Genomic DNA, 17,188 nt, shown 5'->3' on the forward strand with positions numbered 1-17,188 from the left:
TAACTGGTTGCTTCTGCCCTGGTTGCTTCAGTTCAGACCTTGCCAAGTTAACCTGACTGTACAGGGAGAAAGAGATTTGGCTAACAAATACCAGGTGTGGCACACAAACAAATTATGAACGACTTACAGAATTTGAAATAAAAAAATTCCTTCCAGTAGCACCTTAAAGACCAACTAAGTTAGTTCTTGGTATGAGCTTTCGTGTGCATGCACACTTCTTCAGATACACAGAATTACAGAATTTGTTACAGATCGGCATATATTTGTGTAAATACTGTTGGTAGTTCCAGAAATTTCACCATGCATTGGCCAACCCATTACCAAGAATCTCCGCTGTAGGAATGGGGCATCTGTGTCCCACCCAGTATGTTGCTGGACTGCTCGGCCATTGCCTCGGCTGGCTGGAGCTGACGGAGCTTGAACAGCCCACCAGCACCACAAAGATTGTGATGGTGGATCAGACAATGGGTCCAATATGCCATCTCCAACAATGGCCAGCCAGATGCCTTAGGGTGTCCAGAAGTGTGCCCTGACGTAGTAGGTGGGGCTTGTGTGGGACCCCAGCAATCAGAGGTACACTACCCTTTAATCATAGAGATGACTTTTAGCTTGTCATAATGCCTAGTAAGTCCTTTGGTAGACCTGTCTTCCATTTGTGTGATAACTTCTTTAACGTATCCAAGCAAACAGTCACTGCCATATCTAGTAGCAATGAATTCTGAAAGTTAAGTATGTTGGTAGTATTTCCTTTTGTTTATTATGAAATGAGTGCTGGCCTGTTTCGTTGGATGGCCCTAATTTTCAGTCTATGCTCTCTCTCTCCACACCATTTATAATCTGATCAACCTTAGTACTATTCCCTCCCCAGTTACCAGGTAGTCATTCTCCTTTTCTAAAATAAAAGATCCCAAACACGTGACCTGCATATAAATGAAACATCATAGAATCCCAGAATATTAAGAGTTGGAAGGGACCCCAAGGGTCATCTATAATAATAATAATTTATTATTTATACCCCGCCCATCTGGCTGGGCTTCCCCAGCCACTCTAGGCAGCTTCCAACAAAATATTAAAATACAGTAATGCATCAAACATTAAAAGCTTCCCTAAACAGGGCTGCCTTCAGATGTCTTCTAAAAGTCTGGTAGTTGTTCTCTGCAACTTCAGTCCCTTTATTATTTTACAGTGTGGTCCCATTCATGTTCACTCAGAGGTGTGTTCAGGTATATCCCCCACTAGTATGTGAATTTAGAATTGTAGCCTTCCTCTACTAACTTGTCTGGGAGTTAGTCTCGGAGAATTACTTCCGAGGAATCATGTGGAAGATTGCAATATTAGTTGCCCCTTTCAGTACCTTCTCCAACTCTGTTATGACCTTGCTGAGGTGGGGTGATCAGAACAGTGCACAACTTTCTAAATATGACTATATCTTAGATTAATATAATTTGTTGTTGGCATCCGTCTGTCTCAAGAGACAATGGAAGAGTGTGCCATCAGGGGTAAAATGAATCTGTTGGATGGTTACAGCGCCTGCTGTGGCTGAGAGAGCAGTATCACTGTGATATATGTTTTTTTTTGTCAATCCCATTGTTTCTTAAATAGCACAATAATAGGCATATTATGACTATTACCTGCTTAATTGCCAAGGTGGAGTCAAAGTGGTTTACAGGTATAAAACCAGTTATAAAGAAATACAAATACACATACCTAAAATACACAATAAAAGAATTCCATCAAAGCATTAAAATAAATATCTATAATTAAAATGTGTGCTAAAGCAAGTCCATTTAAACAGTATAAGACTTAAAAACAGTTTAGGTATAATACTTAAATCTGGAGGTTTAGGTCACGAGAGCTGATATTTCCAGAGTTTTAAGTAGGGATGAGTAAAAATTACACATTTTCCAAGTCCCCCCCCCCCCGGGGTCCACTCTTCCCCTTTTGAGGACACTTTTATATAGTTCAATCAAATTTCATTCTTTTAAAGCACAAGTTTTGATTGAACACTTCTATGCTCAGCCTACTGAAATAATTATTCTGTGCCTTGTTAACACAATGTTCTCCTATTCCCTATGTGGTATCAGATTGTGTGTGTGTGTGTGTGTGTGTGTGTGTGTGTGATCCCTTTTCTTACATGGTATCTAATTAGCCTGTGAGCAAACCGGCAGTGAATCCAGATCATGTGTTATGCACGCACCAAAAGTCTGATAACACAAAGAAGGATGGAAACTGCTGTCAAGAAAGTAGTTTTAAATCAACCACCATTTATTTTGAGAAATGATTACCAAACGCCTATGTTTCTTAGCCCCTAAATATGCAAATGTTGAGATGAAAATTAAGAGAGGAAAGCCACCAAAACTCATACAGGTCTAATTTTATTTTAAAAGTATACAGTGGTGCCTCGCAAGACGAAAAGAATCCGTTCTGTGATTCTCTTCGTCTAGCCGTTTTTTCGTCTTGCGAAGCAAGCCCATTGACGGATTAGCGCTATTAGCGGCTTATCGGCTTATCGGATCAGCTGATAAGCAGCTTAGCGGCTTAGAAAAAGGGGGGAGGGAAAAAAACGCAGGAACTCGCTAGACATTTTCGTCTTGCGAAGCAAGCCCATAGGAGATTCATTTTGCGAAGCACCTCCAAAACGGAAAACCCTTTCGTCTAGCGAGTTTTCCGTCTTGCGAGGCATTCGTCTTGCGGGGCACCACTGTACCTACATTTCCCCACTTCTAGCCAAAGCTTTTTTAAATAATAAAAAAATCCAGGTAGGTCTTGTATATGTATTGCTAACCAAAATTCCTTTCAGTAGAAACAATAAAAAGGAAATGAGTCAATATGGCTTCCTGCAGCAGTATACAACCCTACAATGTCCCTATTTTCATTAGAGAAATGTTGGAAGGTACGTCCATATTTCAAAGGAGTAACTGATGTCCGGAGGGAATTTCCTAGCAACCCTATGATAGTACATAACCAAAGCCAAGTTACAAACCACTAAGAACCCACAGGGAGACAGCATAGATTTCAGAGAATAGTAAGGAAGCACAAAGCTTATGTGGCCAGCATGCATCACAGCCATCTTGGAAAGGCCTTCAATAATAGCTTTCAGCAGTAGCCTTCTTAAATGTACAATCCCTTCTCACATTAACTCTGTGGTGTCAGTGCTGCCACAGCATGGCTATTTCCTATGCAGTAAATGGAAGATCAAACTGAAAAACACTTTACCCCGTTACCCGGTTCAGGCCTTCAGACACAGCCTTCATAGTGCAGGAAGCAATCAGTTTTCTAGTGACTCCAAAAAGACATGAAGGGGCCCTTCAATGAAGCGGTGCTGAAATTAAACTGATAACGTCCCACTCAGGAAATGAAACAGGAAGCTATCAGGAGACAAGAGTAGCAATGCAGAGAGGCAAAATAATAATATATCAGTTTCAAGCATCATGTGGAATAATTGTCAGATGTGTAATGAATCATCAGGGCTTCAAAGCAACAGCTGCATGAGCTGGTACTGTTGCTTACTCTTCTCATTACACAGCTGCGTAAGACCCAAGAGCCCTGAGGTCTCTTAAGGGCAGAGGCGCTGCCTTGCTGGGGAGGGATAGCAATTCCAGCCCCAGAGGGCACTGCCTGCTATTGCTGCTCCCCTATCAGTTCTTCACCCTCCACTGGCATCAGAAGCAGAGGAAGCGGTGAGAAGGAAGATATATTTGAGGCACAATAACTGAGGAGGGAAGGGACGCGGGTGGCGCTGTGGGTTAAACCACAGAGACTAGGACTTGCCGATCAGAAGGTCGGCGGTTCGAACCCCCGCGACGGGGTGAGCTCCCGTTGCTCGGTCCCTGGTCCTGCCAACCTAGCAGTTCGAAAGCACATCAAAGTGCAAGTAGATAAATAGGTAAAGGTAAATGGCATTTCCGTGCACTGCTCTGGTTCACCAGGAGCGGCTTGGTCATGCTGGCCACATGACCCGGAAGCTGTACGCCGGCTCCCTCGGCCAATAAAGCGAGATGAGTGCCGCAACTCCAGAGTCGGTCACGACTGGACCTAATGGTCAGGGGTCCCTTTACCTTTAACCGAGGAGGATAAAAGGTTAAGGCCACATTCAGAGGCAGAGACTTGTTGGTCCCAAATTCTGATTCAGAATGGGACCTTGCACTTCCTTCAGTTTGGCTTGGGTTAGGATAAATTTTAAAAATTTATTTAAAAAATAAAATTTTTTAAAAGAAGGAAAACTCTGATCCTAAACCTCCACCGCCTTGCAGGAAATCTTAAAGAGAAGAAAAGGCTACGTCTAAGAAGTAAACCCTACAGGAGTCTGGTGTGGAGTCTCTAAGAAGGTTGGATTTGACTCCTTCCAGCAACTCCTGCAGCCAAGCTGGCGCCAAACGTATGGCTCTGCTTTCCTTTGGACTTCAGTGAGGCTGAGAGGGGAGTTTTCAGCTGGGCAGCTCAGGACTTGCATCCACACTGACCAGACTTGCACCTTGGGAAGGTCAATCTTGTGTTGCTAACGCAGCTGTTTGACTTCACCTCCGGAGGAGCACCCCACTGTCTCTCAAGGCTGACGGATGCCAACTATTGCATTTCACCTGATCTTTATTTTTTATTTTTTTTATAAATATTTTATTAAATTTTCACAATAAAAAACATACAAAACAAAAAAAGTTACAAAATCACAAAAAGCAATACAATACAAAAATACAAACATTAAACACATCAAAAGAAAAAGAAAAAAGATATAAAAACACATATAGTAACAAAAAAACAAAAATTCCCTCTCTCTTGATTTCTCATCTTCAAATAACTTATTTTCCCGACTTCCTCACGTCTCCCATTCTTGTATCCCTTTTTAAAAAAAATTAATTCAGCAAATTCATGTCCAATTAATTTATCTGTTATTAATCCAATCTTACATTTTACTTTGTTGCTAAAGCCCCTGCAATTCATTTCAATGTCCTCAACATTCAAAGATTTTACAATATTTCTGCAAATAAATTTTGAATTTCTTCCAATATTCCTCCACCGACTCCTCTCCCTGGTCTCGGATTTTGCCAGTCATTTCCGCCATCTCCATATAATCTATTAGTTGCATCTGCCAATCTTCCAAGGTGGGTAGATCTTGTGTCTTGCATTTCACCTGATCTTTAAAAATGAATCCTGATGTGGTTTTTTGAAAGGCCAAAGCAAGCATCTTGGCAGATAGGCAGTTTCTGAATTAGCATGTCTGAGAAATATCCCCTTCCTCCTCTGACATTTCATGCTAGAGAGAATTTCTGATTACAGTAGTAATTTCTGTGCAACTCGAAGATGGTCTGGGATTTTCATAAACCAGTTGTTAATTTTAAGGGGAGATTATGGATGTTCACTTGAGAGTTAGAAACAAAACAAAACACTCTTTCTTGCAGGTTGAAAACATCAGTCCTCAAAGTGGTTGAAGAACTTCCAATTTTAGGACATGAACAGAATATAGCTGGTTATCATTAAGAACATTTCAAGTCAAATTGTAGTAGTAGTATAGTATAATAGGCGACTCCAAAGCCAATAAATTAATAACCCATCCTCAAAAACATAGGCAATTTTATTAAAAATGAACACTGATTATACCAAAAGGCCTTTTTTAAAATGTTGTCATTTTTTTTAACTGCCCTCCTTATTCTCTGAGAAGATTTAAGGTGGCTAACAGATCAGTAATAAAAAGAGTGAAGCCAAGCACCATATCCAGAAAAAGAAGAAAACAAACCACCACACAGCAATGCTACCATCGCCACATGAAACCACATCAATGGTAATAGTGCTGGACCCATCACAGAGTAGTATCATCTGCCTAAATAACCAGTAAAACCTATTTATTTGTCCCTGGTTATAGCCACTGTAACGCCACACACCACATTGGCCACACCACACTGGCTCTCAACGGGCACAGGAGAAAAGAGTACTTTCTTTAAAAAAAGAAAGTGCACTATCAGCAGTGGCGTAGCGTGGGTTGTCAGCACCCGGGGCAAGGCAAGTAATTTGCGCCCCCTAACCCGTGGATTTGCGCCCCCTAACCCTAACCCCCAAATGTTGCGCCCGGTGCAGCCGGGCCCTCCTGCACCCCCCACGCTACGCCACTGACTATCAGTGATACTCGAACAGTAATGGCCATTCTTTTAACTTTCTAGTCCCTCTCTCATGCACCATAGCAATTGCTCTGTAACCAGCACCAACCACCCAAGTGATTTTCAAGTCACATGAATATATAATGGTGGAAGTTACCACATGACAGTGTGGCTGCATATTGCTCTGTTATTTGAGGAACATAGATCCCTTCCAATAATCAAGTCTCAAAATTACCACAACAGTGGGTTGCTTGGTGGTTGTTGTTTTTTACAAGTAAGGTAAAGGTACCCCTGCCCTTACGGGCCAGTCTTGACAGACTCTGGGGTTTGTGCGCCCATCTCACTCAAGAGGCCGGGGGCCAGCGCTGTCCGGAGACACTTCCGGGTCACGTGGCCAGCGTGACAAAGCTGCATCTGGCGAGCCAGCGCAGCACACGGAACGCCGTTTACCTTCCCGCTGGTAAGCGGTACCTGTTTATCTACTTGCACCCGGGGGTGCTTTCGAACTGCTAGGTGGGCAGGAGCTGGGACCGAGCAGCGGGAGCGCACCCCGCCGCGGGGATTCGAACCGCCAACCTTTCGATCGGCAAGCCCTAGGCGCTGAGGCTTTTACCCACAGCGCCACCCATGTCCCTGTCCATTTTACAAGTACATACACGCATATTGCCCATCCTGTTCTGGAATCATCTGGATTCGTTCAGTCTCCTCCACCCCAAATATTTATTTCACTTTAGCTCACAGGCTCTCAAATCGCTTCCTGATTTAAGCCCTCCTCTGTGCAAGGGTTGAAAGAGTCATAAATCACAGTGGATTCGGTGAGGGTTGACAGTGCTCACAAAATCCAATCAGAAGCAGGCAATATCCTCTGCCTTCTCAACCTGAGAAGGTGTTTTCTTTTTTAAAAAAAAAAAGCTACCTTAGCTCTAATAGAAAGATGGCCCATGAAAGCAGCTTATCATTTCTTTGAGACGTCCAGAGCTTCCAGGCTAACCAAGTAATACTTTTCTGTGACAACCCAAGTGCATTGTACTAACAATCAAAAACATACTTCTGCTGCAAACAATTTTCACCAGAAATTTTGGAAATCTTAGTCTTTCGACCACAGGCTGAGGATTTGTTACACTCCATTTTAGGGGAAAAAATGGACTTTTGCTTCAGTGATTTGCCATTTATTACTTTATATGCTGCCATATTATCTAGTTTGGCCTGGGGGGGGTTGTGGGATATTCTCTCTCTCCCTGTAAGACCGCAGTGCTATTCACCCAGCTATAGTTAAAGGTCTGTCAGTTTTCCCATTATATGCCTCCATTATCAAGGCTTTATAACTCAACCCTCAAATGTCAATCCTATCTGATAGGTGCCAAAAAAGCATTTGACCTCATGAAGGATTACGTGATGGCGACTGATCCATTAAATTCTTTGTAAGCCGGAAGCCAGGTTCAAGTCCTTCTTAAGGGATTTATTTAAAAGTAAAATATTAATATTTATGAGTACAGTATTCAGTTCTATCGCTAAAGCAATTTAATGTAACGACAGTATTTTGGGGATATAAGAATCATCTGATGCTACAAGGTCTTTTTTTGTTGTCTGACCACTTCTGAGCCAGCACGTATCTCACAGCCAGGCCAAGTCCTAGCATTGAATTTTACACATAGGAGAAGACTTACCGTATTTTTCGCCCCATAAGACGCACTTTTCCCCCTCCAAAAATGAAGGGGAAATGTGTGTGCATCTTATGGGGCGAATGCAGGCTTTCGCTGAAGCCTGGACAGCGAGAGGGGTCTGTGCGCACCGACCCCTCTCGCCCTCCAGGCTTCAGGAAGCTATCTGCAAGTCTTGCAAGCCCGGAGGGATGTCCCGCGGGCTCGCAAGGCTTGCGGGCAGCAGCCTGCAGCCCCACAAGCTCGGGGGATAGGGGGATGGCGGAGCGCCACCACCCCTCTATTCCCCGACCTGATCTGGAGGCTGGGGGGGGGAGAGAAGCAAGCTTGCTTCTCCCCCCGCCAGCCCCACAAACTCGGGGGACAGCGGGGCAAGCTGTCCCTGAAGGCAGAAGAGGGAGACGGAGCGCTCCGTCTCCCTCTTCTAGCTTGGGGATGGCTGCGCAAACCTGGGGGGGAAATAAAAAAATTTCGCTTGATTTTCCCCCCAAAAAAACTACGTGCATCCTATGGGCCGGTGCATCCTATAGGGCGAAAAATATGGTAGGTAATTTACATAGCCAGCTAAATTCAGTTTAGCTACCACCATTTAACTCCATATGAAACCGCAGGACGCAGTATCTAAGGCAATTGTTCCGCAACATACCCAAGTCAACTTATTTGCTATCTTTTTTTTCCCATCAGTGATTATGCAGGAATTTTTACCACAATGGGAATAGCAACTAATATAATTATGCAGATAAATTACCTTTATTTACATAATTTGCTATTAAATTTTCTGACAAATCTGTTGGCTAGGATGAGGGTGGAGGGAGAGAATTTAATGGGGTGTTGTTCCATTATGATTTGTAAGTCCCCTGGGGCAGAGGCCTAGCATACCTTGGTGGTTGTTATTGTTTGCAAACCACCATGCAAATAATTGAGGGGGGTGCAATTGTATGCATGGGCTGTGTAAGCACCCAGGAAATATTTGTCCGCAAATATTTTCATCAAAATAGGGGGAAAGGCAGATAAGATAGTGAGAATTCTTCTGCCTTGATAAGCGACAAAATAATGACGCTGAATCTAAAATGGCATCTTCAAACTATTTGTAAAGCAGATTATGTAGCTTTTGCCTTTGCTGTTAGCCCACTGAACGTAATCGTATATAAAGAGGGCATGCTCTGCCTGAATATACCAACAGCCAGTTTTGATTCTCTCTTAAGATAGTTCATTGAAGGTCATTGCTGTTTTCTCCCAATTTTTAACTTCCACAGCATTGTAATAAGGTCACAGATTCAAAAGAGGAGAAGCGTTGCTGTACATTATTAATGATCCCTGCAGAGGCAAGTACAATGAAAGAAACGATTTGCTGAAATTCTGCGTGTTTTCAAAGATAAAGGAGGTTAAGAGATATACTCAAGCCACTCTCTTACATGAAAGGAAACATCAGTTAACTTCCATCTTACCATAAAGGAGTTGTTTCTTGCAGGTTTCGAGTCTCAGCGTTAATCTAAAGAATTTGTGCTGAAAATAAAAATGGTTTGCCAGTGCTTGGGAACCTGTGGCCCATAAGCCTAATTAGCCTCCCGAGGGCCTGCAAGGCCATTTTAAGTTAATCACACCCACCTGCCAAATGATGCCAGGCCCAGGACAGTTAAAGGGATCTTTGGTTTCTGATTTAACCACTGCAGCATAAAACCGAAGTCAAGCCCTCTTCAAAAGGCAAAGGCAGCAAAGGCCTCTGCGCTCTGCACTCTTAGACCAGAGATAGGCCTTCTGCCAACTCAACAGGAAAAAGGTATTATTTCAGCTCACCCCACTGTTGGGGTGGGCAGAAATGCTGCCTTTTTAGTCTTAAGAAGGAGGCATGGGCTTTCTCAGTTGGTTAGAGCATGGTGCCGATAACACCAAGGTTGCAGGTTTGACCCCCTTATGGGACACCTGCATATTCCTGTATTGCAGGGGGTTGGACTAAATGATGCTCAAGGTCCCTTCCAGCTCTGCAGCTCTATGATCTTAGTTCTGTGATGCTTAGTGCAAAGATCAGAGATAAAACATCCCTCTGACTTCTCTTTCTTTAGAACAAGGTTTCCCAAACTTGGGTCTCCAACTGTTTTTGGACTACAATTCCCATCATCCCTAACTACATAGGGATGCTAGATAGAGATGGTGGAAGTTGTAGTCCAAAAACTGCTGGAGACCCAAGTTTGGGAAACCCTGCTTTAGAGGAATTTTTTTGTATGTTTGGTGTGTGTGAGAGAGTGTGTCTGTTGTAAAGTAAAGGTAAAGGGACCCCTGACCATTAGGTCCAGTCATGACCAACTCTGGGGTTGCGGTGCTCATCTTGTTTTATTGGCCGAGGGAGCCGGCGTACAGCTTCCAGGTCATGTGGCCAGCATGACTAAGCCGCTTCTGGCAAACCAGAGCAGCACACGGAAACGCCGTTTAACTTCCCACTGGAGCGGTACCTATTTATCTACTTGCACTTTGACGTGCTTTCGAACTGCTAGGTTGGCAAGAGCAGGGACCGAGCAACAGGAGCTCACCCCGTCACGGGGATTCGAACCGCCGACCTTCTGATTGGCAAGTCTGTGGTTTAACCCACAGCGCCACCCATGTCTCTGTGTCTGTTGTATAAATATGTATTTTCATGCATGTAGGAAGAGATTGCTGTGTGTCTGGTGGGTGGTGCTGGGATAGCTAAGGCTGTGTACACAGCATACACTGAAAGCACATGCGCCCTGCCCAAGCCACAGTTTCCAAAATCCTTAACCAAATACAATCCCTATGATTCTATGGGGAAGTCTTTCAAATGTATGGTGTGTGTAAGCAGCCTCGGGCAAAGTTTGAGCTAGGTACTTCCTGGCTCCTACACTAACTGTTTTGGGGACTAAATTGTTGGGAAATAACCGGTGAATACCAATTAATCCTGAAGTCCCACATGTGTGGGGAACTACAAAGGAAAAAACAAATGGCTGACTGCCTGAACTAGAGAAAAACTGTGTGGGCCTTGACTCACGTCTTTAGCCAAAACAGCCCCCAGTAAAGTTTAAAACAAAGGCCTATGCAGTATTTGCAATGTGGGGGAAATATAGGTTGTTAGATCTGTAGATGTCCCAGAATTAAGTGCTTACAATGTGCTCCCCTTGCCTCTGCCTCTCTCTGAAAGACCACAAACTTCACAAAATTTGAATGCTCTACTTACAGTAATCACAGGTCTCACTCAGGCAGCAGAAACAGCACAGGCAAAAGCCACTTCAGTACAAAATACAAAAAGGATATTCAAACACAGAATCTGGGGTAGCGAGCTCCAGCCTTGTGCATGTGATTAGTTACCGGTACATGGTTCAAACAAAAGAGGGAAAGCGAGAGGAACAGGAAGCAGGCAATACTAATCTGGTGGGCCAAAGAGAAATGAGCAATTCAGAAGACAGGTATACAAGGTCTTTTGGACACCCAAGATTGTCTCCCCATGTTTAGCTAAACCCCTGATCATCTTACAACTATCCAGACCAAGCTAGGCCATTTCCATTGGGTGTGGGGGCACTTAATGTGTAGTGAATCTGGCTATTGCAATAAAACACTGTATTTTGCTTTCCAGCATTGCAATTAAATAACCCATCTGCTTGTTTGGATCTAACGCGTGGAGTGTTGACATTGGTGTGGACATCTGTTTGAGAATCCTGGTGGGCACAGAGTGGTAGTTCCAGCTGTGTAAAGATGGTAATGGCACAAAGGTTATCCTTTCCCCTTGAGACACAGAGCTGCAGCATAACTAGGACATAAGGCATGACAGATTGCTGGAGAAGGAAATTTAATGTAGCCGAGTTGGAAATTGACATCATTAAGCAGTCTTTCAACATGGCAATCAACATATTTGCTGTTTAAAAGAGGAGAACATTTTCAGCACTGCTTAGCGGTGTGGGGTCATTACTCTTTTAATCTCCGAAAATATTCCAGTAAGGAATATATTTATTTCGTGTCTGCCGGATGATAAAAGACACATTACATCCATCCCATACATTCAGAGCGCTATGATACCCCTCTAAACAGTCCCGACTGAATTCTAGGAGTTGTAGTTCGTTAAGGGTGCCGAGAGTTGATCAGAGACACCTATTCTGTTCTGCTCTGGAGCCAACTGACAATTCTCAGGTAAGAGCCTCCCCCTATTGTGTGGGCAGGGTGGTCCCTCCCCCTACCTGGCCTGATCACCTTGGCAACGCCTCCCCAGGCGGGATTGGGCAACTGGCTGAGGTAGGCAGAGACCTCCAGGCATCCCACCTGGGGAAGGCAAAGCCGAGCCTGTGCTAATGGTGCTGCATAGGGTCCAGGGGGCTGCGCGCGACCACGCAAAGGGCGCCCCCATTTAATGTGGGGAGCGGTCATTCCCAAAGTGGTTTAACTATCAATTGCTCTTCACAGGGAAGTCTGTAAATTGTAGCTCTGTGACTCTAACTCTGTAGCTCAGACTCCAAATTTTGGAGGGTCCTTAGGCAGGTCCCCTCCCCTGGTCCCCTCTTCACCATTTGATTCTCATTCTCTTCTCATCATTGCTACCACCAGCTTCTCCACTGCCTTTTCCTCAACCAATGTTGACTGGTCCAGACCAAGAGGTGGTTGTGCTGGAATCCTGGAAGCCAAGACACAAGTTTGGGGCGTTTACTCTTTGGTGAAAGAACCCCAGCACAGATTTAACATCACAAAACATGCAGCAAAGAAAAGCATGGAAATAAAGGCTTGTAAAACCTTTAAAATGTGCCCTTCATCCGAGTCCCAAAATATCCCCAAGCTATCCCATTTCCCTAGCATAGAGACAGACCACACTTTGTCTAAGTCGTAAAATGGTCTACTTACAAAACTCTTCAAAGGTCAGCAGCCATGAAAGATGCAGAGACAGTGAAAACGTTGCTTAGCTATAAAATGTAAAAGTTTCTAAACTACTGGTATAGAGAAAAACTCTAGTTTCAGACTCCATTTTCCTTCTCTTACAGAGCTCCTTACCTACTGAAATCCACATGGATAGTGAGAGATAGAAACGCCTTGGTGACCCACTTCCTCTCAAGGTGGGAAGTGATGACATATGCTAAGGCTGGCAGGACAGCTTAGTCTGTGGTTTTAACCCCTTTGTGCACTAATTGGATTCAAACATGCTAGAGTTATATGAGCCTGGAACCCTACAGGTCAAGTAAGCAAGTAGTTGCAATAGTGAAGAAGTAGCAGAGATCTGCAGACCTCTTGGCAGTGAGCGCCCTGATAGTGTAGATCAGGGATGTCCAACAGGTCAATTGGGATCGACTGGTCGATCCCCGGGAGGTTGCTGTCGATTGCTGTCGACCGCGGGCTCATTTCCCTTTGCTTTTGCCTAAGCCCTATACAGCCTAGGATCCTCGTACCTACGGGACTGCCTCTCCTGGTATGTCCCACAGAGGAACTTACGGTCTTCAAACAAAAACATCTTGGAGGTCCCAGGCCACAGAGAGGTTAGGCTGGCCTCAACCAGAGCCAGGGCTTTTCCGGCTGTAGCTCCGATCTGGTGGAACGCTCTGTCACAAGAGACTAGGGCCCTGCGGGACTTGACATCTTTCCGCAGGGCCTGCAAGACAGAGCTGTTCCGCCTGGCCTTTGGCCAGGGCACAGCCTGACTCCCTCCATTGGCAATCCTCACAGAACTAATTGCCATTAATTTGATTGGAATTAATTTTATAATGAAATGATTGTAGAATGTTTTATTATTTTACTGTTGTTAGCCACTCTGAGCCCGGCTTCGGCTGGGGAGAGCGGGATATAAATAAAAATTATTATTATTATTATTATTATTATTATTATTATTATTATTTATTAAGAGCTCCCGGCCTTGCCCCGTCTCCCCTGCCTGGATTTTCTCCTGATCTCTGTAACGGAAGGTGGAACTTTTGCTGTGATGCAAAATGCTTCCACAGCGCTGTTTTGGTGGAAGCCAAATGCTTCCACAGCCCTTCCCCCTTAAAAGTTCCCCCCCAAAGCGGAAGCTCAACAAAATGGGTATAAAATGAGGCATTTCCCCTCCCTAAATGAAAGCTCAACAACTTTGAGCTGAACCCCTAAAAAGGGTGGTAGATCACTGCCGGATTTTAATTCTGAAAGCACATTGCAGTCCCTCGGGAGTTGGCCACTCCTGGTTTAGATCCTCAGCAGTTTCCCAAATATGCAGACCCTAAGCATAATAGTAAGAGTACTTAGCAATGGGAACCAAAGGTGATAAGCCAATGGCGTATGTAGAAAAAATGTTTTTTTACTTATTTAATCAACTCACTTCTGAAACACAACAAGCCAAAGTATGTAGCAGGAAAAACCTAAAACAGTACTGCAGTTCCTTCATAATCAGGCAGAACATGTAGCTGAACTGCAGTCCTTGCCAGAGGACGCAGCAATTAATATTTTCAAGCGTCTGATGAACTACTACACAGCATCAACTTGAGTAGTATAAATGACAGCAGGACACAAAATAGATGGCCGTTCAGTGGCCAGAATAACAAGCCTGGGCTGGCTATCAGTGATGAATTAGGATCCTTAAGTTAAAACGTTTACTGTTTGAGGTTGTAGTGCTGCCTCTTCGGCTATGCCTGAACCTTCCATTCCTGTTGCAGGGAGAAATCCAAAAAAGTTACTCAACTATCTAGACACCTACCGTAGATATGAACCACCTGGACGGAATGCTGCGTTACAGAACAAGAGAGTGTGCTCACGTGTAGGAACACAACCGGCCACTCAAGGGACCTACCCTTTGAGAGCCTGCCGCAGAATCACGTGACCAAGCTCTAGGATAGTTTGCAGTAACTATTAAAACACAATAAAGCAGTAAGGGCCTCTCCAGAGTAGTGATTTATTGCAGGTGCATTGTGCAAAATGCTCTTGAGCCAGGAAGAGTATATTAGTGGTGGATTTATCCTGCTTTTATTGGCTGTTCTGTGATTCTTGCCCAAGGCGGCCACATCATTGCTGGCCTGTAGTGCAATAAAAATGAGGCAAATGTAAATCAGAATGTATACGGCAATAAAAAAAGTTAGAATGTTTCAGCAGGAAGTTACAGGATATGCACTGATTTAAAAATGAAGCCGTGTGACTTTTGCGGGAACCGGCAGTATTGAAATCAGGATTGTGTATAACTGCCCTGACAGCATCGTGATGAATCATTATAAATGTGCAATTAAATGGGAATCTGGAGAGCCCCTAAAATACAGCCCACAATCACAGCAAAGACAATCAGGGCAGGGAAAATCAGCCTGGGAAAATGAAACAGCCTTTCTCTGTGCCTAAAGCCAGCTCTATCTCTCTTTTAAATCAGAACCAGTGAAGGCAGTGAATGTCCTGTGTGAGTGCCTGGAGGTGGTTGGAGGGTGGATGAAGGCTAACAGATTGAGGTTGAATCCTAACAAGACAGAAGTACTGTTTTGGGGGGACAGGGGATGGGCAGGTGTGGGGGACTCCCTGATCCTGAATGGGGTAACTGTGCCCCTGAAGGACCAGGTGCGCAGCCTGGGAGTCATTTTGGACTCACAACTGTCCATGGAGGCACAGGTTAATTCTGTGTCCAGGGTTTATCAGCTCCATCTGGTACGCAGGCTGAGACCGCACCTGCCCGTAGGCTGTCTTGCCAGAGTGGTGCATGCTCTAGTTATCTCCCGCTTGGACTACTGCAATGCACTCTACGTGGGGCTACCTTTGAAGGTGACCCGGAAACTGCAATTAATCCAGAATGGGGCAGCTAGACTGGTGACTAGGAGTGGCTGCCAGGACCACATAACACCAGTCCTGAGAGATCTGCATTGACTCCCAGTATGTTTCCGAGCACAATTGAAAGTGTTGGTGCTGACCTTTAAAGCCCTAAATGGCCTCGGTCTGTATACCTGTAGGTCTCCACCCCCATCATTCAGCCCAGACACTAAGGTCCAGTGCCGAGGGCCTTCTGGCGGTTCCCTCATTGCGAGAAGTGAGGTTACAGGGAACCAGACAGAGGGCCTTCTCAGTAGTGGCACCCGCCCTGTGGAACGCCCTCCCATCAGATGTCAAGGAAATAAGCAGCTATCCTATTTTTAAAAGACATCTGAAGGCAGCCCTGTTGAGGGAAGTTTTTAATATTTAATGCTGTATTGTTTTTAACACTCGATTGGGAGCCGCCCAGAGTATACTTAGACCCACAGAAAAGGCCCTTTTGGTGATTGCAACCTAGGTGTGGAACACACTCAGTCTCTTGATTAGCTTTCAGAAAGTCAGATTGTCTGTAGGTACAGTATATGGTGCTGAAGTGTTTGTGGCTGTTAACAATTTGTTTGTTGAACGGTTAGCTGCTTCAAACACCTATTCTGATAGGACAGTGGGATCGGAATGCCTTTTAATACATAAGTAGATGATCAATTAATTTCAGCACTAAGTGATACAGATCACGGTATTAGGTGGAGATAGCACAAGCTGCTAACCAGATAAGCTCAAGCAACTCTCTTGGACGGTGCAAACATACCCTTTTCAATATTCCAGGCAAGCAGACTGAAGGCGCACAGTAATTCAAAGGCAGTGTTATCCCTCAGGGGAAGCATCATCTCAGAAAACAGAGGGGCTTCAAATACTTTTGTATAATTTCGGGGGGGGGGGTTATACTATCATTTGTCACTCCACCCCACCCCCAGGTGTGTCAGGTCTGAGGTCCCTCACTTTGTTGTGTGGGCACTGAAAAAATGATACCCTGATAACAGGCTTCTTGTATAATTCTTAATTTTTTTGTTTAGCTGCACATGGAGCCATTGCCTGGGGTGTGTTGGGGAGATGGCAGATTCCTCTCTCCCTCATTCTCTCCCTTTCTCTGTGACAGCTTTGTTCACTAAATTAAACAGCCTGGCTGAGAGGGGAAGGGGGAAAAGATACGTATTTCAAACAAAATGTTTCCAAGACACTGCACTCAGAGGCCCTATCACTGATAAATGAATGATAGATCTGCCCGTGGAGCGCCTAATGGGAAATATATTCCTAATGCGAAGAACTCCATTTCAGAAACACACTAGCTAGAAGCTAGTCACCTGCCAGGCTGACAAAACAAAAGTCAATAGCATGTACTGGATTCCCAGGGAAGCAATTTCCCCATCTTCTTCGCTTTTCCCATTTCCTATTTATTCCTTTTGTCCCCACCCCACTCAGGAGCTCGTCCTACTCTCGAGTAGGACCCTGGCAGAGACACATGCCCGACTGGCATGTTCCCTCCCTCCTGGCCAATCGTTCAGGAGCTTCAAAGGCTTTCTTCTGCCCAAACATCACAGCGACAGATGCCAACAGACATCGGCACACTTAGGGATCCGCAGTCTTCGCAGTTTGCGTAAGAAAACTCAGCATTTTGGCTAATCTGCTTTATTTACATATAAACATACACGGAGCACTGCAACGTGGCTCGCTCGCTCTCTAGCATCAGACAGCAGAGAGAAAGAACAA

At 44.5% G+C, this 17,188-nt stretch overlaps 2 long non-coding RNA genes across 5 annotated transcripts in view; one reads left to right on the top strand and one right to left on the bottom strand.

Annotated features, from left to right (window-relative positions):
- The window catches only part of LOC309538846, a 103,073-nt gene extending 90,342 nt beyond the window's left edge, over positions 1-12,731 (bottom strand). Inside the window, exon 1 of one of the 4 annotated variants that reach the window (XR_014222384.1) lies at positions 12,587-12,731. This is a non-coding gene — a long non-coding RNA (uncharacterized lncRNA). The other 3 variants (XR_014222385.1, XR_014222386.1, XR_014222387.1) reach the window with 3 other exon arrangements.
- On the top strand, positions 6,926-12,796 carry LOC309538907. The gene is made up of 5 exons (XR_014222485.1): positions 6,926-7,083; positions 7,447-7,558; positions 9,007-9,075; positions 11,334-11,455; positions 12,724-12,796. It is a non-coding gene; the product is annotated as an uncharacterized lncRNA (long non-coding RNA).
- Positions 12,797-17,188: the final 4,392 nt, after the last annotated feature.

The sequence above is a fragment of the Podarcis vaucheri genome (genome assembly GCF_965113315.1).
Source record: "Podarcis vaucheri genome assembly, chromosome: 8".
NCBI lineage: Eukaryota > Metazoa > Chordata > Lepidosauria > Squamata > Lacertidae > Podarcis > Podarcis vaucheri.